General features: G+C 41.6%; 1 long non-coding RNA gene and 1 pseudogene across 1 annotated transcript in view; one reads left to right on the top strand and one right to left on the bottom strand.

Annotated features, from left to right (window-relative positions):
- Positions 1-12555, top strand: part of LOC140849351 (uncharacterized) — a 101038-nt gene extending 88483 nt beyond the window's left edge. The window contains exons 2-3 of the long non-coding RNA XR_012131097.1: positions 11034-11192; positions 12297-12555. This is a non-coding gene — a long non-coding RNA (uncharacterized lncRNA). The remainder of the gene's footprint in view (positions 1-11033; positions 11193-12296) is intronic.
- A 1009-nt stretch (positions 12556-13564) lies between these two features.
- On the bottom strand, positions 13565-26271 carry LOC140843017 (chondroitin sulfate proteoglycan 4-like; annotated as a pseudogene).
- Positions 26272-27038: the final 767 nt, after the last annotated feature.

The raw sequence follows: 27038 nt of genomic DNA, 5'->3' as shown, positions 1-27038 counted from the left end.
GAATTTACCGAGTATCATAATTCCTCCAGGTGGTAAAGATACCTCGAGACAAGTGCTGGGCATAGAAGCCACAGGGCATAAATTTGCAAAGAAGTAAAAAGCTAACCTTTTCAAACAATATGGCTTCTCTCTCACTTACCAACTTTACATTTCCCTGTATGGCCCCGGAAGATGACTGGTTAGCCAGAGACGGGTAAGATTCCTCAAGGGAGGAACAACCTAAGACAGGCACAGTCGCAGGGAGGCCATCAGGTGAGAATTTGGGGATCAACAGAGGTGAGGCTCAGAACCTCACCCCCACTGCTTTGAGAGAAATCTTCTGCATCCGTGGATGTTTTGCTGCCCTTGTCTAGCCTGGATTAATACTTAGTCCACAGGCACACACCTGATCATCTACGTTTGCCCTCTTACAGCACTAAGCTATGTTTTCTACCTTTATCTTGCATCTACCTACCACTTCAGCATTTTATTAAAAATAATAATAATAATAAAGGGAGAAATGTGGGATCAACATATAAATCAAGTACAAAAATCAAATGAATATTCATATTTGACCAGATTGTTTATAGGTCATAATGCGTGATCAAAACCGAAAGTTTCTGTGATGAATGCCCTTGTACTGTTCACCATGTAAAAATTTATTCACTATGTAAGAATTCGTTCACCATGTAAGAACTTGTTTGTTATGCTTCAGAAGATTGGAGACTGACAAGAATTAGACTTGAGATGGATTAATGATTGTACATTGAGCATTGACCCCCCTATACTGAATTTTATTGTTGTTAACAACCATTTGATCAATAAATATGAGAGATGCCCTCTCAAAAAAAAAAAAAAAAAAGAAAACTGATTTGGGGAGCTATCTATGAAGCCAGCCTAACATTTATGTAAAGTCTGACAAAAATAGCACCCAATAAAGAGAAGTACAGACATATCTCACTTCAGAATATATAAGCAAATATCCTAGATATAATGTGAGAAAATAATTATATTTATATTATTATATAGTAACATATATATATATATATAAAGGCATCATAATCAGTTTGTTAAATATACAGAGATTTTATGTATCTGAAAACACAAACAAATGAAAAATGGACAAAAATTAAACAGTCAATTAGCAGTTAAGATACAACGACCATTACCATATGAGAAGACACTGCTCAAACTCAATAACAAATGAAGAAATGCAAATTTTAAAAAGCAAGACTTATCTAAACCTCTCAAAGTAACAGCAGTGAAAATACTCAGTACTGATAAAGATGTGGCAAAATAGGCACTTGCATTAGTTGCTAGGAATATAAATTACTGCAATGTTTCTGGAAGATAATCTATTTACAATTTGAAATTCTTATTGTATGTGCCTTTTGAAGTAGTATTTCTGATTTTAGCAATTTAGCCTAAAGAAATTATAAGACAGATATGCAAAGATATACCATATGAAGATGCTTATTATACTATTGGTCATAATAATAATGAATGGAAATACCCTAATGTCTATCAGTGAAGAATTAAGTAAATAAGCCATGGTCAATCCACATAGTAACACTCTCTGTAGATTTTTAAAAGATGAGGCAGATTCCATTGACATGGAAAAATATCTTAATACTTTAAGTGAAATAAAAATGAAAGTTACATAGCAATATATATATAGTATGATCTCTTTATGTTTTAAGAATAATGTGGGTACATGAAAGCATAAAAAATGAAGAGTATATGTCAAACTATTCATTTACCTGTTAGAGAGATTGAGGACTAGAAAATGACTTTCTCTTTCTATTGTATTGTTTTCATTTTTACAATTAAAATGTATTAGATTTTTAAAAAAGAAAATTGTCAGTAAAATTAAATATTTGTGACAAAGTCTCCTTCGTATTATATATAAAAAGCAGAGCATTTCATGGATTTGCCAATTATATTAACTGTGACATCTACTGGAACCCACTGGAGACGGTGTTGCTACTAATGAAGATGAAGAGATCAGACCAGTTATAAAAATTTCTCACATTATCTAAATCAACAGCCACAGAAACACCTGTTAGCTTTATCACATCCTGTCCTTAAGAAGAGTCCATCCAGTAGAGTCTACATACAATGAAACCACTACCATGACCTGGAACAGTCATAATTATCTAAGGCTACATGAGGTGAGGGTATGAAGCCTGGCCTTGGGCTTGCTGACACTGGGAGGTGTCTGTGATTACCCACTGGAGAGCCACTCTGAAATAAGATGCCAGCTACCAAGGAATAAAGGCATAGGCAACCGAGCCCTCCATCAGGGGACCTCATGCTATGGGCGTGCCAGGCTCAGTGGTGGAAAATGCAAAGACTCTAAGGCCAGCAACCCACATTTTGATTTAAGGTCCTCAAGTCAAAAGTCACCCAGTGATAGTTGTAAAGCCAAGAGCCCTGCAGAGAGGATGCCCTGCCTTCTCTCTGTCTTACTTTGTCCAGGATCCCAGCTGTGTCTGTCAGGGGGAAGTGGTGGGTTCTCTGTTCAGAGCCTGGACCTGAGGAACCCACTACATATGGGGACATGACATGGGTCTGGAGCAGAGGTTTCATGGGCTCAGCTCCTCCTACCAGCTCCTGGGCCACCTGCAAGGAGGGATGCAGCTGAGCATAGGCTGCAAGTTGGTGTGGTCCCAACCTATCCCTGGGCGTAGACCGAGAACCAAAGGAGAACACACCAGAGCTGCCTAACCATCTTCTCTACATCTACGGAGAGCTGATTTCCTGATGAGTGGGATGGCACACTCGACAGCAACCACCTTTCTTTTCTCAGCCTTGAAATTTCTGCCTTCTCACATACCTTTTGCTTCCGAGTTGAGCAACAAGTGTTGAAGTAGTGAGTGTCCTATTCCTGCTGATATTTTCCAAGCATCAGCTGCTGTTGCCAAACCTTGCTCACTGTGTCCTGTTCAGGTAAGCTCACCCAGGAGAAGAAGCCCGTGGACTTGGGGTAGTAGATACCAGCTGACTCAAAGGTCAAAACCCTGAAGTCTCAGCAGTTTTAGAGAGCAGTGGCTGTTCTCATGCTCACATAAAGTCTCATATGAGTTGGGAGGCCTTCCTCCACCTTCAGCTTTGCATATGTTCCACCTGATATCCAAGCTTTTCCTTGGAAGAGCACATAGAGGAAGACTGATCTACTCACAGTCCAATGCCAGATGGTCATGTGATTCTGATCTAAATGCAAAGGAAGCTGGGAAGTGTTAGAGGAACACATCTAGGAATAATCGTTTTGTACCAATCAACTCGGGCACACTCACAATATTGGAAATGTTTCGTGAAATTTCAAGATGGAAGAGCAAAGCAGTAGAAAGTGCCCTTGAGTGGCAGTCCAGGCACAGGTGCCAGATCCCTCTCTGCCTCTGGTTAGCTGGGAAAGCCCTCTGCCCTCCATACTTCTGGGTTCTTATCTGTAGAAGATGAAGTGGGGTTGCATGACCAATGCTCTTTCCAGGGAGAAAAGACACAATTTTAAGGGAAGCTCATGGATGATCTTTCAGCATTTCACCGAGGATTCCACACTCATAAAGTGCCAACGGAGAAAGCACTGGTGGCTTCTGCCATTCTAGAGACTTCCCCTCTCAGAGCCATTTAGGAGGCTATCACTTCTTTGGCACCTGACCTTCTGTGAACTCATCCTCATTGGAAAACCATAGAGGACCTCAATTCTACTAAGTAAAATTAGCAACAAAATATGCAGGCATGGAGGGATCCTCTAATTTTCCTATTCTATAAACCACACATAAATCCCATCTTAATGAACAGTGTCTACTAGGAGGCAGGACATTGTATTTTCAAATGGTATTTTGAATTCTAGGTGCTAACATGGCATCGTACTACCTGACTATAATATCCCTTCCTGCTTTAACAATTTTACCTCCCTTGAGAGTAGCAGAATACACTGGTTACAAGTATGGCCTGTGGAGCCAGGCGGCCAAAGTTCAAATTGCACCATAGCATTGTCATGGCTTCAGGTTCCTGAGAACCAGACTGTGAGTCAGGGTTTGGAGTAGAGAAAATTTATTAGGCAGTGCTCCTAATATCCTGGTATCAACTACAACAGAAGGAAAAGGAAATAAGCAGGGCTGGGCAGAGGGAGAGGTTCAGCGGCAGTGCAATCTCAATGAAGGCCTAAGCCAACCCCTCAGGATTCCAAAGGTGAAAAGGACCTTCAGAATTATCCTGAGGAGAAATGAGGGACTCAGACTTTGTATTTCTGTGTCGATCAATCACTGATGTGGGCTGGCCCAGAAAGCGGGCATGGCCCTGGGTTTGATGGCTCTCTTCAGCCAAGACCATTCCCAGAGAAGTCCGACAGCCACGGGCTGTGTGCAGGCACACGCTCAGCAGCCAGGAGTGCAAGTCTCTCATTCCTGGAGAGGGTCTGAGCAGCACAGCACAACATCCCCATAAGCACTTACTAGTGACGTGACCTTGAGAAAGTTACATCACATCTTTATCTAAAGTTTACAAATGAGAAAAATGAGGTACTACAGTAGTATTCACTTCATAGCATGTGATAATTAAGTGAGTTAATACATATAAAACACTTATTAAGTGCTTACTGTATGCCTGGCCCTGTTCTAAGTGTTAGTCATTATGTGCCTCACAAGATGCACAAAACAGGAATGTTCACTTTGGGGGACCAACTGGGACTGTGCAGTCTTACGGGAGACCAGAAAAGGGAAAATGTTTCCTCAAACCTGTCTGTGAGCCAGCTTGTTGTTGATTCCTCAGAGACCAAAATCCTAACATGAAGGACTTCAAATCAGTTCACATTCATTCTTAAGGTAACAACCATAAAAAACCTCTGGGAAGAATTTGTTCTAATTTTACCTAAAATGTCCTTTTTAATGCTTTTGAATGCAATCAACTCATCTCTTGCCAATGTAACAGGGAAAATGTTTTCTTATGAGGCAAGGCATTTAAGATCCCTGTCTTCTGAACTTGGCCCCCAAATTCTCTGTATTCTTCAAGGCACTGGAAGAATGTGTGTCAGACTTTCTGGAGGAGTGCCCAGTGCCTTTTTCTGCAGAGCTGGAAGGCACATTGCTCAGGGAGGGATTTATTCCAGGGGTGGACCTAGCTGGCAGACACTTTGCTGGCATCTGCACTTGGTGTGGGCCATTAGCTTAGGGATAAAATTATGGTTCATGAAGAAAATGTAAGGCCTTGGCATTTGGGGCCCACAGGAAACAAAAGGCAAAGGGTATGTTGGGGCGAGTTTTCTATTCTTGTTGAAGTGAGACTGGTAACTGGGAGTGAATGTGAAAACTCAGCAATGATGAACTATCCCTGAAGCTCTGTAAACTGGCCTCCCCTTCTCCTCTTTCAAATGGGGGTGGCATTGCCTTTCTCCATTAACTTGCTCTAAGGAGACTAGGGTGCCAGTCTTGCTCTGGACTAGCCTTCTACCTGCCTGGATGTGAGACTATGTTGTCACTCTAAAAAAAATCACCCACCTTTTCTTGTTCACAATCCATTTTGCTATCAACAGGTGAGATGGAAATTTATTCTAAATGGAAACCTCAAATTATTTTCCTTTCTTCTAACCTTGTTTTTCCCCTGCCTGGGCCCAATCACTGCCTTCCCCTCCTCTCCAAATCACTCTGTCCCTACCCCCTCCTTGATTAGCTGCCAGTCTGGGTTCCAACTCCCTGTGTTTCAGTAGAAGCAGACCAGTTGTTTTCAATTACATTCCAAAGCAGAGGCAAGCATTTCTTAAAGCAACTTCCTAGTTTTCAATTGACTGTGGCGATAGCAGCCTCAGAGAAGAAAGCTCTTTCCAGGAAGACTGCAAACCTCATTTACTCAGAAAGCAATTTGAGGCTTCTTTTTCCATTACACAAAAAATTACTGGGGGGCTTTCCTGTGCGCATAAGGAGGGGTTGCTCAGCAAAGCACTCTGTCTAGAAGCAAGTCCATCAGAGTTCAGGACAAGGAACCATAAACTAGACTTCTGGCCTCCAGAGCTGGGAGGAAACCCAAGAAAAGCAGGAACGAAGGCCCAGGTCTTTCATTGCTATAAATGTATGAAAAGTGGGCTAAAATGGGCCCTCGCTATGCAAAACTAAGCTGCTCCATTATCTGTCACATGAAAGGAACCTTGCAATGGCCTGCCTAGAGTGATGATAGGAAAAAATGAGAAGAAGGCAGGATGATGAGATGGACAGAGCATGATGATACAAGTCAGGGAAGGGAGTTTGTAGGCAGGCTTCTGCAAATCATCTACTTGTCTTGTGCTCCATACCTTCCTTGTGTTTCTTCAGATCCATTTCCACCCTCGCCACCCTGGTCTCTGTGCTGGGAAGCTCGCTGCTCTCTAGAGACCGAATCAAAAGCAACCTGGCCCTCCAGATGCTGGTTGGGTGCAGTTGATAGCAGCCACTGGCAGATCAGAGGGAGGTTGGGAAGAAGGAGTATTTGTTCCCCCAGCTCTTTCCCTCCCGCTTTCTAGGGATGGTTGCTTCTCTCTCCTGAGACCATAGCCACAGGGCCACTCTCCCCATCTTCAGAAAACACTCCGTTTTTTCCTTTCTGCCTGAGGTGTAGTGATGGCTTCCTGACACTGCGAGTTCTGGGGGTATAGAGTCATGCTTGCTATTTTTCCTGAACCCTGCCCACATCTCTGTAGAGTCCATTATTAAATGCTTGCAATGACCCAGTTTGAGTGTGCCTTCTGGGACCCTGACGGATATATTACTAAATTTATCTTGATGATGTTCTTAGGAATAGGGACTCTGAATCTCCCAGGGCCCCTCTGTACAGTCCCAGAGAGAAGAATGATAGATGAAAGCAGTGGCTTTTCATTCTTCAACTTGAAAACTGAGGCCCAGGGAAGTAAATCATTTATCCGGCCCACCTCCCTTAAACTACATTCTGAAAAGGAGCTTGGCAGGCACTAGGGAGAGAAGGGGGAGGCCCAGAGAGTGACACGATAAGCCCCCACCAATGCTTCAATCACAGCAGCCCTATTTTATCTGCTTGACAAAATTTTTGGCAGAAATTTCAATATATTAGAGAATGGAGATGATCACTGAAGAACACTGTGTTAAAAGAGGGCCCATATGTAGACTTGGAAATGAATGTGGTCTCTGCTATAATTTTAGTAGTAGAACCCTTATTGCAGGAGGAACTGAAGGGAAGTGCCGGAGAAGCATTTTGCAGTCAGCCTACCACATGCTCTCTTCTAAGAGCTCTTATGAAGAGATGATAGGGCAATTGCATTTTTTTACCATTTAATTGCACCCCATTGCTGGCCATAGCTAACTGGACTCAAGCGGACACCTGTCCCAGAAAGATCGACTCTATAGGCTAGGCTGAGAAAATGAGTTTTTTTCTCTTGAGAATTTGAGACAAGGCCCCCAGCTGTAGTGAGATGACATAATGCCCTGGGGCAACAGCCATGTAGCATGGGGACAAAGGAGAGGCTCCAGCTATCTAGAGGTTTTGGCTAATAGAAGCTATGAAGAAAGTGAAACTAAGAACCTTGTGGCAAAAGCCAGCCCACTGCCAATGGAACATAGACCTCAGAGAGCGCCTTCCTTGTTTTCTCAGTGTGGTCTCTTATTTTGGTTTCTAACCTCTCTGCAGACCCCATCACACTGACTATTTTTCCCGCCATTGGTTTCTAAGGGATTTTCCTGAATTTTTATTAATAAACACACTTTTCTTGTGCTAGATTGAAAAATGAATGAATAAATAAATGGAAAAGAAAGGACAAATCTTCCTTTACAGAAGAATTGCAAACAATATATGAAGATATGTCCCCTCCAACAGATGGAAATTAACTCTACTCCCATTAAGTATGGGTTGGACCTAGCCACTCCCTTCTAACCAACAGCCTATGGAGAGGGAAAGAGTAGCTTTATGATGAAGAAACCTGGCAGACACCACTGTAACCAGCTAATCAAGGTTACCCTCACCAGTGATAAGACATGTGGCCATCACATACACCTGATATTTACCTCTTGAAGGAAAGAGGCACTTCACCTCTGTGGTATTTACACCCCCCCCCCAACTCCATAACTCCAGCTGAATAATGAGAAAACATCAGGTAAGTATTTGAGAGACAGTCTATAAAATAACTAACCCGTATCCTTAGAAAACAAGGAAAGACTTAAGAAACTGTCATAGATGAGAGGAGACTAAGGCGGCACGGCAACCAAGAGGAAAGTGGTGTCCTGAGTTGGATCCTGGAAAAGAAAAGGGACATGAGTGGAAAAGTTGGTAAAATCCAAACGAGTAGGTAGCTTAGTTAACAGTGTCACTCCAGAGGCAGTTCTTAGTTTCGACCAAGGTACCAGGGCTTTATAAAATGTTAACGTTAGGGGAAGCTGGATGAAGAGTACATAAAGACTTACTGTATTATCCCTGTAACATTTCTGTAAATCTAAAACTATTTCAGAAAAAAAAAAAAAAAAAGGCAATTGAGAAGCTCACTGAATCACCAGGAGCACCGGGGAACCAGAAGCACAGAGCCAGGGTCTGTTGCCAAACTCCCACTGCAGAACCGGGCCATCAAAGACTCTGTAACTCCGCAGCCCCCACAGGGCACAGACACTGCAGGCTTCACCACCAGCACCGCAGAACCGGGCCCTCTTCTCTGCCACTGCTGCCTGTGGAAACCAGATGTTGCTTTGGCCACCACCATCTGTCACCAGAATAGAGTCTGGACAGTGCAACTTCTTGCCATTGCTGGCTATGTTCGCATATCAGCCACAGGAAGGCTGAGACTTGAGTACCCGGCATTTCAGCTTCCTGGATGGGAGCTCTACTTCACGTAATAGGAGAGTTCCAGATATAGGAAGGTGACTCCAATGCTCAGTGGCCAAAAAGAAGGACAAGTGTTCATTACAGTGACTGAGATCATCTCAGTGGAGTGGTAAGACAAGGCCTCATGGAAGAAGCAGACTATAGATGGGGCATTACTGTACTGAAACTAAATTCGGAATAAAACTCTACAGCATCTGGTAGTCTGCCCTGCAGCGGAAGTGAGATTCTGATAAACAGAAATGCATCATTCTCTTGAAAACATTATGTTGAACAAGCAGTACATAAAGCATAAGCAGAAAACAGCTTCATTTTTGTCTTCCACTGTCCCTTTCAGCTCTGTAGAGTCATGTCTGCTGCGTTTTCAGTCAGGGCTGGGGGAAGTCCTCAAGAATTTTCTGGTCAGTCTTGTGTAATACACACAGTTCTAGGGTCACTTTAAGTCATAAATCACAATTTCATATTAGCATTAAAATGTCCAGCTTTATGAAACAGTCAAAATTTAAATTTTGCTTTTAAGTTGTGCTTCTCCCTCTCTTATTTTTGCACCTGATGTCAAGGGAGAAAGAGTCTCTCTTCCGCATATCTGTCTTTTCCTCTGGTTAATCATGGTTTCAACCCATCCAGAGCTGCTGTGGGCAAACAGGCCAGTGAGCTTGCTTCTTGCACCCAGCTAGATGGGCCGTGCTCACTGAGGAGTCCTCCGAGGGAACACGAAAGCCTTTGCTGACCTCTGTTTCTCTTTGCTCTTCCTTTTCTGTACCGTCCTCCTTCCTGGCACTCCTGGAGTGATTCCAGAAGAGCTTACTAGAGGAAACAGACCAAAAAGCTCCTTTCAGGACAACATCTCACATCCTCAGCGGCTAGGAGCAGTATGTAGTATTTAGGGTTTCACATAATGGAGGTAGGTGCCTAATAAAGGTTTGTGGCTCACTGTGAGAAGGAAGTCTCTCCCAGGTCTCTGTAAAACAGCCAGTGGTGTTCTTGAGCATCCTAATAAAAGGCTCCACCATTCAGCATGCCCCACAGTGGGCTCCATGCCCACTTTCATCCCCACATCTCTCCCTACACACGGCCAACCCAAACCTCATTCTCAATTACAATGCCTCTGAAAGACACAGGATGTATACAGTGCATCTGCATCCCCAGGGATATCATCTGATATGTACTGTCACCTCCATTGCCTATCTGCACCATTCAAATTGTCTACTACAGCCCCAGAAATCTGAAGAACCAGAGTGTAAGGCTGCTTCTGTGCCGCTCCCACTCCTAATCAATGCAAGGCTCTGAGGCAGTACACCCAGGGGTCTGAACAGGCCCCCTGAAAGGTTAGGATCTGCCAACATGTCTAGATATGGAAAAATGTTAGACCCTCCACTCCCAGCCCACCTCAAATTGTGCTTTCTTTTAAGCAAAAATCAGTCACTCTTTTGATATTAACCTTTGGTATCTACTTATTAATTCACCAGTTACTTAAGAGGCAGTGAATTCATTATGGCACTGAGTTGACACTATGAGGTTGTAGCTCTACATATGTGAGACACCATTTCAGACTGATTTTCAATTTCTAAAACTTCTATTTTCAATACTAAATAAGGCTTTGCCAAAACTTTTATCTCATGTTTCATTTGCGCCAACACCAAATGGTAGGCCTTGTTTCCATTTAATTGAACCCATCTGCAAATTAGTCAAATATTCCAGATCCTCTGGAAGAAAACTGTCCAAGCTCTATATTAATTACTTGACTGGTCACTGAGTCTGGACATCTGGATCTCATGCTGAGGTTCTTGCTCTACCAGGCACACTCACCAACAGTGTGAATTATCACTCTAAAGTATCAGTGTGTATCTCATTCCAACATTAACACTTGTTTTATTTGTCTGGCGTTGCAGAGTTAACAGGAAAAAAAGGAGGGGAAATCAGACCTTTTTGTTTAGCAGGCTGGTAATCATAGCTCCAGAGACCCCCTGGCTGAAGCAAGAGGCCAGTTTGGTCAGGGAGCCAAGCATGTCTGGCTGTCCCACAAACAGGCATTCTCCTTGCCTAGATGAGGGAGAGCAAAACCCACTTACCAGATGCAAAGACCTCCCTCAGCCTCCTCCTCCTGTGGGCAGACCAAAGCACACACTGCTATTCTGTTCCTCCTGAGAGCCTGGCTGCTTAGAACAGGCCTAAGAATAACTCTGAGACACAGAGTGATCAAGCCAGCCTTGGGTTAAGACTCTCATTCCTTCTCCTTTCTAAAGGGATCAAGTGCAGAAACACCTGAAAGGAGGTACGTGAAAGGAGCTATAACTCAGGAGTCCAGAAACACAGGAGAGACGTTTTCTTCAGCAACAGCCGTGCAGGGCCAGGGATGGTGGCAACAGGGGTCAACAGCCTGAGACCCGGGGATCTCAGACATGGTTAGTTGTTTCTAGGTCTAGGTCCAAATACACTATGCTTCCACTTACTCTGTAGATTGTGAAACCTGTTTCCAAAAAGTACAGTTAAAATTGGGTTGGAAGGGAAAAGCAGCCTAGAGGAGCAGAAAAGGGGGAGGATAAGAATAAAGCCCTTTCCATATGGAAGGCATCAGAGGAATCAGACTCCTCAGGACCTCATGTTTACTTTTGTAAATATCCTAACTCATTTTTTTTCTCCTGATGTGTTCTACCTGTTAATACAAGGCAAAATCTCTTCCTTAAACAAAGAATATGAAGGAATGAGTCTACCTCAAGTTTTGCTTGGTTTTTAATACACCCTCTTTAAAAATCATTCATGTTTACTATTTGCCGGTCAAAGTTTCAACCATACTGTGGAAACTTCATTCTTTCATTCTGTTTTTAGAATACAGCTTTTACCTAGACTTGGTAATGAGTTTATTAATTCTTTGCTGGGTATACAAGAAAACTCTTCATTATGACTTTAACCAGGGTTTCTCAACCTTGGCATTTTTGAAATTTTTGGCCAGCATCCTTGCCTTGTACTTACTAGACACCAGCAGCCCCAGGTGTGAAAAAAAAAATGTCTGCAGACATTGCCAAATGCCCTCTAAGGGGTAATTCATCCCCCTATCCTAGCAATACTGGCTATTGGCTTTAAGAAAATCATTAAAATATGAAAAAGAGATACTAAAGTAGACACCAGTTTGAAAGATCAAAACCTGTTTCCCAAGTATTTTAATACTTAAAGAGTATTTTAGTAGGTCCTTTGCCTGTCTAATTGCCACCCCCGACCCTTCCCTAATACATGGTGGGCTGACCCATTGACCTCTGACATGGCAGAATCCTCTTCCAGCCCCAGAAGAGATTGGCAGTCATGAGAATTCCATTTCTCTTTGCCAATGGTTGGTCAAGGGATGGGAATTCTGTTGCTCAGTTTAGAAAATAAGACTTAAAACCTGGGGCATAAGGGAGAATGTTTGAGAAGGCCTCCCCTTATAAGATTAAAAGAATAATAAGAATAATAATAAATAAGATCCTCTCTAAGAAAAAGACTTTTTGCTGTATCTCTCTTTCCCCCACCAGGATTTCTGCATTGGAATATGCCTGTATTGCTTGGAGCTTCAGCCGCTATCTCACAATCACAAGCAACTCAAGAATGAAATGCCAACAGCTTGAGGAAGGTAAAGCAAAAAGAACAGAAGAGCTTCAGTCCTGAAGACAATTTTGAGCTATTGAACCAGTTTTGGAATATCCACCTCAGGCTGCTTATTAGTTGAAATAATTTAACATTTTTACTGCTTAGCTCAACCAAAGATTGGCAAACTATGGTCTGTGGGTCAAATCCAGGAACTCAAAAATTGTATTTACACCTTTAAAAGGCTGTTAAACAAATAAAAATTTTAAAAACCATATGTGGTCCCAAAGCCTAACATATTTACTATATGGCCCTACACAGAAAGTTTGCTCAAGCCCCTATAGTAGATGTCTTGTGATGCAACCCAAAGCATTCCTAACTAATACAGTGCTGATATATTCATCTTATGATGACAAACACTGAAACTTGAGTCTGCCAGTGGTAGGCGAAACTAGACACGTCAAACACAAATTTGCCATTATTTCAATTAATTGTAAAATTAAGCCAAATTGAGGCATCACAAAAGTATCTAACAAACTTTTCTATTCCTTAGGGCTTCAAATAATATTTGTACTATAAGTTGACGTTACAAATCAAAATAGACAAAACCTCTTGATGAAGCCCTGTGCTCAGTGAACACCGTCGCAGGGGCCAGGCTGTCCCACTGTCTGGAGTGCGGAGGCCTTTCCTGCATTAGGAAGTTGAACCGGAGACTTCAAACAGGAAGAGACATTACAGAAAAATACCAAAAACAAACTCATTGAATTGATAAACTACCTCTTCTATTTGCTGAAACAGTTCCTGCACTTCCTTACTGACTCACTCAGAGAAAGTGAATCCTCAGTGAAAAATATTCAAAGACTTCCTGCATTAACTCTACCTCCCAGGTTAACAGTGTTGCTGTCATTTGGGCCAGCATGTTCTGTAGCACCTCGGTAAAGGTTTAATATTGACAAAACCTTATACACACTCAGAGAGTCGGGTCCAGGCGAAGGCACACAAAACTCAATGTGGAGAGCCCATAAGATGAGCGCTGTATGAAAGTCAGGACAGACAACCACCGACATCCAACCGTAGGCCACAGCACAGCGCTAAGGGTCTGGCAGGGCCAGGCTTTATCGGCTGATTCCCCCAGCATCTCTTTGCCTTGTAGCCCAGTGCCTATCTTGGCACCTGGCACAGAGTGGGTGGTCAAGAAGGAACAAGAACCCTCAGTCTACACCCAGTATTGGTTGTGCTTCAGCACCGGGTTGGTTTGTCAGCAGAGCTTAAGCACGTTGGATCCAGACTCACCCATGTCTCCTAAGGGGCACGTTTCTGCACTGGCTTAGGGACTGGAGAGACCATTCATTCACATTGCAGGGTCCCAAGGAGACTACCCGGGGGGCTGCTGGTGCTCTTTAGAAGGGCTGTCACCATGACGGTGAAAACAGTTATGCTCCTCTGGGGCCTAGGACTTGGGTTGTGGGTTCCAAGTTGATCTAGGGCTTCATAAGAGGCTTTGCCTTTTCTACTTTCCTGCCCAACAGCCAGACGCACAGGCCACTGCAGTTACCATCAGCAGGAAGACCACCACAGCCAAGGGTGTGATGATCATCAGAGGGTGACTGTTCTCTCTGGGCTGAGCAGGTGCCCCAGGACTGGCTTTGGTGGTAGCTGACAGCCAAAGGACCCTGTTAGGAGAGGCCTTGCCATCCACAGTAGGCTGTTCACCACTGTGTGGTTCCCAGGCATCTGCTTCCTGCCATCTGGTCTGGGTCAGCTTCCCCAGAGTTTCTGTCTGTGCTGTGGGCCCTGAGGAAATCACAGGCTTTTCCTGAGAGAATGCTGAAGTCACAAGGTTATCTGCAGTGACTAACAAGGAAATCCTAGGAGTAAAGTTTTGTAAAAGCAAGGGGTCAGGTGACACTATGGTGAAGGGGAGATAACCTACAGCTGGCTGTACATGGTCTGCCTGAGCAAGAAAGTGATGGAGTCATTCAGCGTATCAGTGTCTGTTAGACTGGCATGTGGATGAAGCATCAACAACCCTTGGTCAATGTCCCTCTGAGTGAAGAGAGTAGCATCTTCCATTGCAGTGCCTTGGCCCACTCTTCATACAAGTCTTCCACAGACAGGGGGTACTGTCACTTCAAATTTGGGATCACTGTTAGTCTTGTTAGCAAGTTCAGGAGCATCTAGGTCCCTTCTTCTCAGCTGATGAATCACTCTGTTGGCAATTGTCAGACCTGATGCAACCCGCAGTAAAGGCTGCACTCTGACATTCAGGGTTGCCCTGTCAGATTGCCCTCTGACGTAAACAGTGAGACTTGCAGCTGGTCCTCTGAGGCTGTGAGGTTTGTCATGTGCTAAGAGAGTCTTCCTGAGTGCAGATCCTCCTGTCCAAAGCTGATGACCACCTGGTTTTCAATAGGCAGATGCCCATGTTGGAGGGGCCATGTTATCTTGTACGTGATTTGGGGACTCCTCCCACTGGTCATTGCTGACAGGTGAACACTGGTGATGGGGATGGTCATCTGGCCTTGTGGGGGAAGTAGGTCAGTGAGGTTCACAAGGGTGGTGGAGATGGGGATGACACCCAGGTGGAAGAGCTTATAGAGTGGGCAACGTTGGCCATCGGTCACACTAAAGTAAAACACTGCAGAGGATGGGCTTCCATCTTGTATGAACCACACTTGAGAGTTATCAATGTAAGCTCGTGTGAAACGGTGAACAGGTGTGTCTGGATGGTGAGCCATTGCCAAAAAGCATTATTAAGATTAATGATGATTATGAATCTGATCTTCTCTGGAGGACTGTCCAGATCTTCCACCTTCAGGTTTTCAGGTTCCAACACTAACCTATTGCCCTGCAGAACTTTCGACCAAAGCCCTTTTGTCTTTACTTCTGGAGTTTGATCCTTGACAGGATAGACAGTGATGTTAAACACCTCTTCAAGAAAGTCAGCCGCTGGCTGTGGCAGATTTGCTTTTTTGGCAGTGGCAAAGCTCTTTCTCCCTCAAAATTTGCCTGCCCCAGCGGATTATTCAAAACCCCTTGGTTGCTGAGGACCTGAATTAGCCTTGCTACACACATACCCACACTATTAAGTCAACATTTCAGGCAAGGGAGTTCTAAAACATTGAGAGTCACTCATAAAATTTTATTTCCTAACTTATCTACTACTGGACTTTCTCTTGCCATGGAAACAGGTTCAGCTTTCAATATCCCTTTTCTTTCAAGAACATACCCTTTTGCCATTTTCATTTTCTGTCAACAGTTTTCAGTCCCAGGCACGATGAAGTCCCCATGTGGAGGAACAGATAAAATTCTTTAAAGCTAATTTGTCATCTTTCCCCCACTATGACTATTAAAGCTTATAAAAGGAAAGAGAAGAGGGCCAGAGAAAGAGCACACAAAAAGAAAGATAGTTTTATAACTGTTTGTTTCATCAAAGGTGGATATCATGGCATTGACAAAAATGGAAAGATATATTTCCATATTATCCATATTTTAATAATTATAGATAAAGCACAGACCATATCTTGGTGGCTTTACCTGTATTTGCAAGTAGACAACTTTGCCGACCAGGTTCATTAATTTCATATGAAATATTAATGTGAAATTCCTCAGGGCCTACAGCTGCTGGTGGAGAGAATGTTGTGAATGAGTCTTCTGCAGTCCAGCCAGTGTTCTCAAGGTCTGCATACTAATATAATATCAGCTGTTCACTGACCTGGCCAGACAGTAAGAAATATCAGCCCCTGGCTTCAGGGATAATACGTGATTTAACTCACATCCTAACTGGAAGAGATACTGTCTTTTCAGGGTTTACTCTACTCATGCTCAAATAATTCCACGTATCTATACAAACAGAGGAACATTAAGAACATGGTAACTTATTTGTCAAACCTAGGTGTTCTACTACAAAAATGATGTATCAGAGAGAGAAAAGCACACTGATTTTGAAATAACTAATGCTAATATATATTATAGAAAGTATATAATGAACCTTTGCTTCCCTGTCATACAGCTTCAACAACTATCAACTCAAAACCAATCTTGTTAAGTATATACTCCCACCAACTTTTCTGCCCAATAGATTGTTTTGAAGCAAATCACAGACATAATTTTATCTGTAAATGCCTTACTATTTAGCATCGGTAAAAGATGACTCTTTTAAAAACATAATCATAGTGTCACTACCACACCTAAATATTACAATAATTACTTAATATCATCAAATATCCAATTAGTGCTCAAGCATCTCTCATGATCTGTGCATGTCTTTTTTTTTAATATATAATTATTTCATTTGAGCCAGGACCTTAAGAAGTCCACATATCACATTTGTTTGATGCTTCTTATAAATATCCTTTAATCTACAGGTTCCCTTCTCTAATTTTCCCTATAATTTATTTGTTGAAGAAATTGGATTATTTGTCTTGTAGTTTCCTACATTCTCAGTTTTGCTGATTGCATCCCTATGGTGTTGCTTGATGTGTTCCTCTGTCCCCTCTATTTCCAGTATACTAGTAAATCAAGATGCTTAACAAGAATCAGGTTCAAGTTTTGTTAAGAATGTTCTGCAGCTTCTCTTGTGTATTTCCTTTTGCATCTTATTGCAAGGCAAAACAATATTAGATTGCAGTTCTTTTGGACATGTTAAGACTGATAGGTAGATTCAAGTGTTGTCAGGTTGGTCCATCTATTTTAAAGTTCCCCATTAGCCAGTCACTAATGGTTTTACTGAGTCATTGATATGATTACCTAAATCCCTTATTTTTACAGTGGCAAAACATTGATATCATTTATCTTATCATTCCTTCTTTATTCTTACCTGAAATTCTCCTATGAAGAACTTTCCCTCATTAGCTATTTTGTTACACTGAAGTACAGTACATGCAGGAAAGACAACTGCTTGATTCTATCTCTTTGGATCAATTAGAAAATGAGTCCTCTGGCTCCAGTCTCCAAACAGGACCACTTATTTTGTTTTGTTTGTTTTGGAGTCACTGTAAACTCATGAATTTTAATATATGATGTATTTCATTGCATTACAATTATTATTTTCATTGGTATTCAAATTTTCTCACCTTGATTAAGATATTTTTCAATAGTTAACTAAGTACCTAATGCCTGTTGCCTATCAATGTCCTTTCTGACTCAATGGATGGAGATGAGTTCTACCCAGTGTTTCATTCTATGAACACCATGTGGGTAGTCCTTCCTTCAACAACAGTTATCAAAAGTTCTAAAACTGTAATCACAGATTTAAGGCTAGAGATAAAACAGTCAACCCTTAATTTATATAGGTCACATCTTTTTCTGACCTGCTATCTATTACAATATATGTTATGGGTAGGTTTTGCCAAGAAATTTGTGTCCATGTCAAAAGTGCCTGGGATAAATTATATAATTTACAGAGCAGTTGAATCTATACCTTCAGCCAATATTTAGAAATACTGTATTAATAACAGATCAGTATTAAATGAATGATTTAGTAATTAATACTGTATTAATACTAATTATGTGTTGCTCTGGCTCAGTGCTGCTTTAGTGGATGCATCTAGAACCAGAGCATAAAAAATTTGGGGATTTTAAATGGAGAAAAGAAAATATCATCCCTCAACATTTCCTCAGAAAGAAACAAGGTTACTCATGAGAAACTGGAGTTTCTCCAAAGACAGTAATTTCTGGTACTAACTAGGGACTTAATTCTTCAGAAGTTCCTGTGGAGTAAGTCAGTTTTATTTAGTAGTTCTACCATTTCTTTTCCCAGCTGAAGGTTTATGACAAAAGTTTAGTCATAAATGTATTCCTTTTCCTAGAAACGGGTGATTATGCCATGGATTTTGGACTGGAGGATGGTTCCTAGAAGGTTCCCATTGTGCTTGAGAGAAGTATACTATTATAAGGCAGAATATATCCAGTTTCCTAATATTAAAATGAACATAGTCTATTAACTGGGAGGGAAGGTTTTCTTGGAAACTGGATCAATCTTGCCTATAGCCTCTTCGGTTTAGGTGAAAAATTAGCTTCCCTTAAAAAGATCTAACAACTTATTTTAATAATCTAAGGATCTTGTGATGTCTACAGTATGGAGAGTGATTGTCCCAGGGAAACAATGGTTCTAATAGATGAGAATCGTTGAGATGAAAGTCAGAAATTTGAGTATGGTAATTGGGAAGGATTCTTAAACCTAGCTTTGTACTTCAGGAGCCTAGTGAAGGAGACATCTGTTCTAGATTCTATTTTTGAAAAGGCATTTCAAGAGTGAGAAATTGTGAATAATCAGTTGGCTCATTTTACAGGGAGAGAGAGAGAGAGAGAGAGAGAGAGAGAGAGAGAGAGTTAAATTAGGTTCATCTTGAGTGGGCTTTAAAGCTGGATAGCAGGTAATTGAGAGAGCTGAGCTAGTGGAAAAGGGAGTAAGCGTGCCTGCGGAACTTCAGCTCCGCAGTCATGCCCTGAAAGAGGTTTGAAGTGATGAGTCTTTAATGTTTAGAAGACAGCTTTAGCCTCATCAGCTTTAAGAATCAGATTCTAAGGGGTATGTGAGCACATTTTGGGAGAGGGCTGGGAACGGAGAATGAGACTAAGACTTTATGAGAAAAAGTGTAGGGCAAGCCTGAGGAGATTTTGTTATCACAAATAGAAAGTGGCCTTAGGAACAACTTTCAACTGCTCTGCACATTTCTGCATATTAAATATAGACAGATAAGTCACTTAGCTGCATACCTGGGCTCTGGGATTAAGGGGAGGAAAGAAGGGAGGCTTTCATTTCCTATAGCTTTAGATTATCCCAGATATTTTCTATTTCACAGATGGAGTCTTTTGGGAGTGTCATTAGAAATTCAGTGGTGTAGAATGCCAAGTAATAAATGTAGAAGGAAAAACAAAATGAGAAAAATCACCATTTGGCAATCACCATAGTAACAAATGCTTCTGGCAAGAACCCCAAAATGGTTGCTACAACTAGTGAGCTAAATTGTGATGAGAAACAGGATATTTAAATTGTTCCAAAGTTTCCCTCACAAGATACTTCTTGATTGCAAAGGGGAAAGTCATACAGTGGAGAAACCTGAAAGGCAGTACTTGCCAGGTCATGAAAGAAAACAGCATCAGGGCCTCCTTAAACAAGGCCCAGGGATGCACAACCTGAAGCCAGTCGTGAGGAGACAGCAGACAAAACCAAACTGATGGACATAAAACTCAATAACTGGCTCCGTTGCCTCAGAAAAACGGCAAGGTCACAGAAGTCAGTGCGGCTATGCAACGGCTCCATACAAAAGGAGCCCAAAGACATGAGACATCTAAAAGCTGTGTTTCATGCTGGGGGTTTTCTTCTGCTGCTACAGAAGAAAACAACTTGTGAGATTTGAATGAGGTCTGCGATTATAAAATTGAATGAGGTCTATGGATTATAAAATAGCATTATATTAATGTTAATTTCATGATTTTGAAAATGACACTGTAGTTGTATGAGAAAGGCCTTGCTTTTAAGAAATACACAGCTAGGTATTTAAAGGCACATCATGTCTGCAACTGGCTCTCAAAATTTCAGAAGTGTGTGTGTGTGTGTGCGTGTGAAGAGTGAATGGTAAGCCAGGTAAATGCTAACATTTGGGGAATATGGATGAATAGTATATGGAAATCTTTTGTACTCTTTCACAATTGTCCTTAAGTTGGAAATCATTTAAAAATAGAAAGTTAAAAAAAATAATTTTAAGAAGTAAATCCTATGGTGTTTTACTATATCCAATTCAAGAAGGGACCAATAGTCCTTTTTCTCTGATTACCCAGTATATGAAGAATGGGGGGTGGGGGGAGGTTAACCCACAAATGCCTTGGGCACTAACTTATCAAGAAGTGGTCATTTCCTGTCCTGGCATGATTCTTGCCCCCTCCAGCTTGGCCCATTTCTCTAGGACTTTAATAAGGCTGTATTTCTACCTGAACTATGAATGGGAACATATGGCCTCCAAATCCTAGACCTTCTCAGAGTAGTGCTTTTATATGAAGCAGCAGCATAGCATTCCTTGGATCTCTGAAATCTAAACCTTCTGGATTTCATATTCTTGATTCCTAGTGAACCACAAAGAAAATTTTTCACAGGCTAAAGAAACAGATTTGGCTCTAAGAAAAACAGGGGCCCTATTGACTTTTCTGTGATGGGTTAAAGTTTATGGCTGAGTGGCTGCTGAGAGACTCAGAGAAGTTGGGGATTCAGGGAATTCCACTCCATCCCTCAATCACAGGGCTAGTTGTGAGCAGAGCTGAGACCAGAAGCCACATCTCCAGGCTTGTAGGTAAGAGCTCTTTCTCCTAGAGAACCTTTCAGAGGCCTCTTTGGCTTCAGCTGTGTGAATTACTACTGTTCCTCCTCCAAGAAGGAAAAGGACATTTATTTATACGAAAATGGAAGCAGCAGAGCATAGTAGAATTTGAATCTTATATTGATCCCACCTAAATTCAATATAAATGCTACCAACTTTCAGTTCTGTGGCTTTTATGCAAGCCATTTAGTCTATGTGTCTCCATTTCTGCATTGAAATATAGCATAATGTCTCACTTGTAGATATGCATTTGGACCAGTTGGTCTATTTCCATATCACTGTTGAAAATGGCAGGCTCTGGGCATTTCTAGGGATCTTAGGAAAGCATCTAAGTCCCCACTAGCCAATTCTTACTGGGACATCAGAGATTGTGGTTAAGATGGAAGGCTGTATTTATTTTTTGTAGTGAACCATAGCATGAGACTATTAAGGAATCAGAAAGTTATAAAACAAGCCTAATAGAATAAATATTTCCTCATAAAACAAAGAACTTTTTAGACTGGACTCTTGGCATATATTCCAGAAGCTTACTTCTACTTGCTTTGTGAATAAGTATTAGTTCACCCTTCTATACTTGACATTTCAATAAATATTTGTTCAATGAACAAACCACTTAAAAAGTGCTTTACAAAATTTAATATAAAAAGCTTAGCATAAAAGTAGAAAATTTATGTCAGGAAGCATTAGAAATAAGGTAGTCCAAGACATTTCTTACCCACATATTTAACAAAAACACATAGGCAGTACCTAACATTTATTGAGTCCTAAATATGTGCCAAGCACTCTGAAAGGCAGACTATGTGACTCGTTTTATTTAATTTTACTTTAGTGGGGCTTTTGGTACCCATATAATGGATTTTTTTTAAACCCTGAGGATCAGAAAATTTAAATAATTCACCCATAGCCAACACGTGGGAGAGCCTAGGTTTAATGTAGTCCCATGTGACTCCAGGATTCATGCATTTTCCACTGCACTGAACCTACTGTGTGGAAAGCTCAGTAAGACATTAGGCAACCAAGAAATTCACAAGCGATGTGCTCCAACCCCAAGGAATCTACTCATGTGGAAAGTTGGTCAGTAGGTATGAAAAGGGCAGATAAATGTCATTTTTTGGTTTGGCCTGGCTAGGACATACTCACTACTGGTCAGAGTTTGTAAAGAGCCAAAGAAATAGCTCATTCTATTTAGTGTATTTATTATAAAAGGCAAGTTAAAGAAAGGCTGTATTCCTTCTTCTATTCTACCACTATTGTAGATCTGGTGAAGACTTTCCCTGGGGACCCTGGGGGAAAGAGGATGGGACTGAGGGGCTAGGAATTTCCACCTGGCTCTAAGCTGAGGGCCATTCAATCCCAGCCCCAAGATGACTAGCAGATATCTACTTCCTCAACACTAGGCTTTTTAAACCTGAAGGCAGAGAGCTAAGGGTCCTTATGAGCACCCTTTGATGAACCCAAGAATGAAGCTGAGCTCTGATAAACCATGTTTGGTGGAGTCAGTGGTGGCATGGAATCTTATGATCTTTTTCCCTAAAACCATGTGGACATTCCATAGATTCACAAAATAATCACAAGAATGTGTTATGAGAATAAACTTGGCCAAAAGGCAGGGCTAGAATGTTCTGGAGCATATAGTCGTTCTGAGGGTCTTGGTAAAGACAGCTCCCTATGATCCTTATAAAACCAGAGCATGAGCCCTTCATACCAACCTTTCCCAAAAAGCCCATCACAGTCTTGAAATTCCCACTGGAGAAGAAAGTACCCAAATCATCTCAGGGTCAGCTGGGAAGAGGAGAAGGGGGAAAGGGAGATCTGTAGTTCACCCACTTGATTGTCCACAGCATGATGGCTTTGCCAAAGGTCCAAGTCTCTGGAGAGGACACTGCTTGGCCAGAAGGAACACAGTAAAGAGAGCTGGCCAAGAAATCTCTGCCCTAGGCCTGGGGAAAGGAGACTACAGAAAGCCAAACAATTTTAGAAGGTAAAGTCTCTAAGGTTCCATGTGGGTTAACTAAAAAGTCCTAAAAGCTAAGATCCGGAGGACAAGATCCTGCATTCCTGAAGGTTGAGCTCAGAGAAGTAACTCCTTTTTACATGCCCTTTTTTATTTCCACAAGGACTGGCACCATCATGTTTATAGAGAGTGGCCTGGCATAGAGGGTTGAAGACATCCAGGCACCACAGCTTAAAGGGTGCCCAGGTATCAGGCTAAATAAAGTGGGCCTGGGTTAAGTCCCAGGACTGATTCCCCTCAGTGGCAATGGATCAAAGAGGCATTTCAGAAAACCTAAGCTCCTAAATGGTGATACCTAGAAATCCCCAGCTAGCAAAGGGCAACTGAAAACCACATCCAAATAGTTATCTATGCCCCATGACTGGGTCAGTCTCTACATAAAAATACTATATCAGAAAGCTTTTCTAGAACTAGCTCTACTTGTCAGAAACATCCAAATCCATGTTTATATAGAAGCAAACAGAAATTTTCATGGGCCTTACACCATTACAAGCATGAAGACCTTTAATGAAACTACCAAATGAGATCATAAAAAATCATTCATTAGGAAACAGCAGAAGATAATATAGGATATCTTACTTTTGTTACATATAGTAGCACCCACCACCACCATGACACAAAAAAAAGATATGAGGTCCAAATTCCTTGAACCTGGGAATGTTACCTTATATGGTTTGCTGATATGATTAAGTTAAGGATCCTGAAATTGGAAGGATTATCCAAGTGGGACTTAACTGCTGTCACATACATCCTTAGGAGAGGGAGGCAGAGGGAGATTAGAACACAGACACAAGAGGAGAAGGCAACATGGCCATGGAGGCAGAGACTGGAATGATGTGGCCACATGTCAAGATATGCTGGCAGCTGCCAGAAACTGGAAGAGGCAAGGCAGACATTCCCCTCTAGATCCTCCAGGGAAAACAAACCCTGCTGACACCGATTTCAGCCCAGTGACATGGAGTTCCAACTTCTGGCCTCCAGAATTACGAGATAATAAATTTCTGCTATTTTAAGCCCCTAGGTTTGTGACAATTCATTAACAGCAGCCACAGGAAATTAAGAGAAGGAGAAAGGGTAAACCACTCTCACAGAAATGGAAATTAGTTTCACCTGCTTTTTCAAAGAAAGAGCCAATAGTTCTGAAAGAAAGAAACATTTTTGGTCATTCAAAGCTATCAGTCCAGGACCCATCAACCAATTTCCAGTTTGCATAATAGGTGACTAAATGAAAATGCAATACAATACTTTCTACACATGGAAAAATATGCTAACACATCATTCAGTGAACTGTAATGGCAAACCTGAAATTGCCAAAACAGAAAACTATGGAAAATGCCCTAAAATGAATACTGAGTGTAACTGCCATTGAGCTCGCTACTAAAGAGACCCCAAGAAAGCAGGGGTGGGGATGGGAGAGGAGCGATCACACTAACACAAAGACACTGGTCCTTCCCTGCTTAGAAAATTGAAGGGCCAAAGCTCCACAATCCCAATGTACTCTCCATTAAGTTGTAATAAATTAATATCTATACTATGGGAAATGTGTTCACAATTTCTTAAAATACAATGTTGTTTTGAGCCACAAATGCAGACTCTGGGAGAAGAGGTAATTAGACAAAATTCATAACCCAGAATCAATTGTATTATTTGCTAAATGTGGTTTTGGAAACCTGTATCTAGGTTGCAGCAGCAGGGACTAGACGGATGATCTTCCATGTATAACAGCTTCCATGTACAATGGCTAAAATGCAACTACTGACTTTATGGGAAATAAAAAAAGGCAGGCATCACAAACCTCAAAACCAGAGCACTTTGCTTTTTAATGAGTCTAAATTATCTCAACAAGCACTCGAATGAAAATAACTCAACGAGCCTCGTGTTATACATGGAAAGGATTCATACTTTATGGAATTCAAGTCTTGCTTTGTTCATACATTCTTTAAATGAACAAAAATTTCTCCATATTTATAGAAGGCTTTCATTTCATTCTAAAATTTGATGATTCTCCCTCTCTGGGTATTTGTACGTTAATCTTCATGACAAAAAATTTTCAGCACAAGTTTTTGTGGTTTAGCTTCTCCCACTGAGGCAGATGCAATATTATGGTGAGAAACAAAAATGTTAGTTGTTTATCTTGGTAAACTGACATGGTATGGTTTGAAAAAACAGTGAGTTTATTCCAGGATAAGAAAATATTTTGAGCTACAACATAATGAATGTTTCCCTCACAATTATTTTGCTAAAGCACGATATTATGCTTAAGGGAGTGTGTCTAGATTTCCTTCACAAGCTATACCTATCCAGAGCCACTGATTAAAATGGTCATTTTTGTTCCTCCATCAGAAGTAAGGAAGGGTGTGGGTTTCACATGCAAGTGATCCAGTGGTTTTGCCTCCCCCAGCTGACAGTGGTAGAAGACTGGAAACAATTTAGTAAAGGTGTGAAAGAAGACTCAAGTATCAGCTGCCTACAACACTCTCCCAATTGGAACTGACTCTTGAAATAAGAAAACCTGGTCTAGAAAGCCAAAAAGCAATGGAAGCCATTTGATTGCATGAACATGGCTGAAGAGTTCTGAACTCCTTTTGCAATTGGTATTGATTCCTAAATAATATTTCTTTTCACCAACCAGAATAGAGGACTAACTGAAGCTCATCATGTGTGTTCAATAAATGTCTTCATTCAGTAATTTAAGAAAGAAGGTTTTGATCTTCTTCACCTCCAAAGCCTGTCTCCACCATCTCTTTAACTTCCGAAAATGTCCTAAAGCTTTTAGGTAGTAAATCTGAGCCTTCATAGAATGGTTGAGAATTGACCAGGGTCCTATGTGACAGAGGCCTTAAAATTGCAGATTTTAGGAAAAGATTCACATTCTATTTGCATATGAAAAAGGAGACAGGATCTAGAAAGCAGAAAATGGCAAATATAATAATAAGTTTCTGTATCTTCCCGTCACAATTTAAAATGTGCATTTTTGAACACCCAAGCTAAAGAGAATTGGAAGACCTTCAAGTTAATACCATTTGTACTGAAGTTATTATTGATGATGCCTGGCTTTTTTTCAATACAAATTTGAATGTTTTCTAGTTTATTTTTACAATAAGCATGTGTTATTTTCATAGTCAGAAAAACACACACACTGAAAGAGGCAGAGCTAGCATTGTGGTTTATACGCTTGCACAGGATTCTCTGTGCACTCTGTCCTCTCCCCGCATTGCTGATGTTCGTATGACTACTTAAGTGGAAGGGAGACAGGGTATTCCAATGAAATTTATTCTAGAAATTTAACTGAACACATCCTGCAAAGACACCTCAGCTTTGGCATAGCTCCTCTGGTAAGGAGTTCTCCTTACTGGGTCCCCCTTGCTCTGAGCCCTGGGGCAGGATCTTGGTGCTCCCTCGGCCCTGGACCTCATTCTGCCTCCAGTTGAGGCTCTGCCCAGGGATGAAGGGCTTGATCCAGGCATAGGCCCCATGATGTTTTTTCAGCCCCGGACCCTTAACATCACTCAAGGAAATGTGTTCCAGAATGCCAGGGGCTCTCCCACAAAGGGAAACAGTAAGTGGGTTACAGGGTGAAGCTGATGTCATTTTCCCCTAATGACCTCATTCCTATTCATTAAATTACTGTAGCGCATTAGGCTAAGCACTGCAGCCAATTCCAGTGGCCTAGAAAATTGCCCTCTCCTGTGAAACAGTCTTTTGGCTACGATGAGAGGAAAGGAACCTTTCACATTTTCAATAACAAAAGATAATAACAACAGCCTTCACCATCACTTACTTCCTGCTACATGTGGAGCAGTGTGCTAAGCATTTTGTATTCATTATCCATTCTAATCTATATACAAACTTCAAGAGGGCAGGACAGCCTCGTGGATAGGAGCTGACCTAGAGTCAGAGCCCTGGCTTGCACCCTGGCTCTGCTATTTCAGATCTGTGTAACTGTTGGCAAGCTGCTTACCCTCCCTGTGCTTTGGGACCCCAGCCTGTACAGTGAGATAGGGCAGTACAGAAGAAAGCTTAGAACAGCACCTGGGACATGGTGAGTGTTTAAAATGACTTGGTTTCCATCATCACCACTACTATTTTCCCACTTACAGATGATGAAACTCAGGTTTCAAAGATAGGTAATTTACCCTAACTTGTAGAGTTAATCCAGATGTTCCAACTTTAGAGGTCAAAGGACCTGTCCTCAATCTTGAGTAGTCAGCAGGAGATCAAGGAGCAACACAGGACACCCTCCACACACTCACTACCAGAGACACAGCGTGCGGGCTACTGAGCTGAACTTCTAGACTCCAAACATATCCTACCTGCTGCTTTAGGAACATAGCAATCATCACATTCAGGAATACACT

This window comes from Manis javanica, chromosome 1 (assembly GCF_040802235.1).
Source record: "Manis javanica isolate MJ-LG chromosome 1, MJ_LKY, whole genome shotgun sequence".
Classification (NCBI taxonomy): domain Eukaryota; kingdom Metazoa; phylum Chordata; class Mammalia; order Pholidota; family Manidae; genus Manis; species Manis javanica.
The sequence above is the reverse complement of the archived record's forward strand: the minus strand, read 5'-3'. Positions and strand labels throughout refer to the sequence as shown.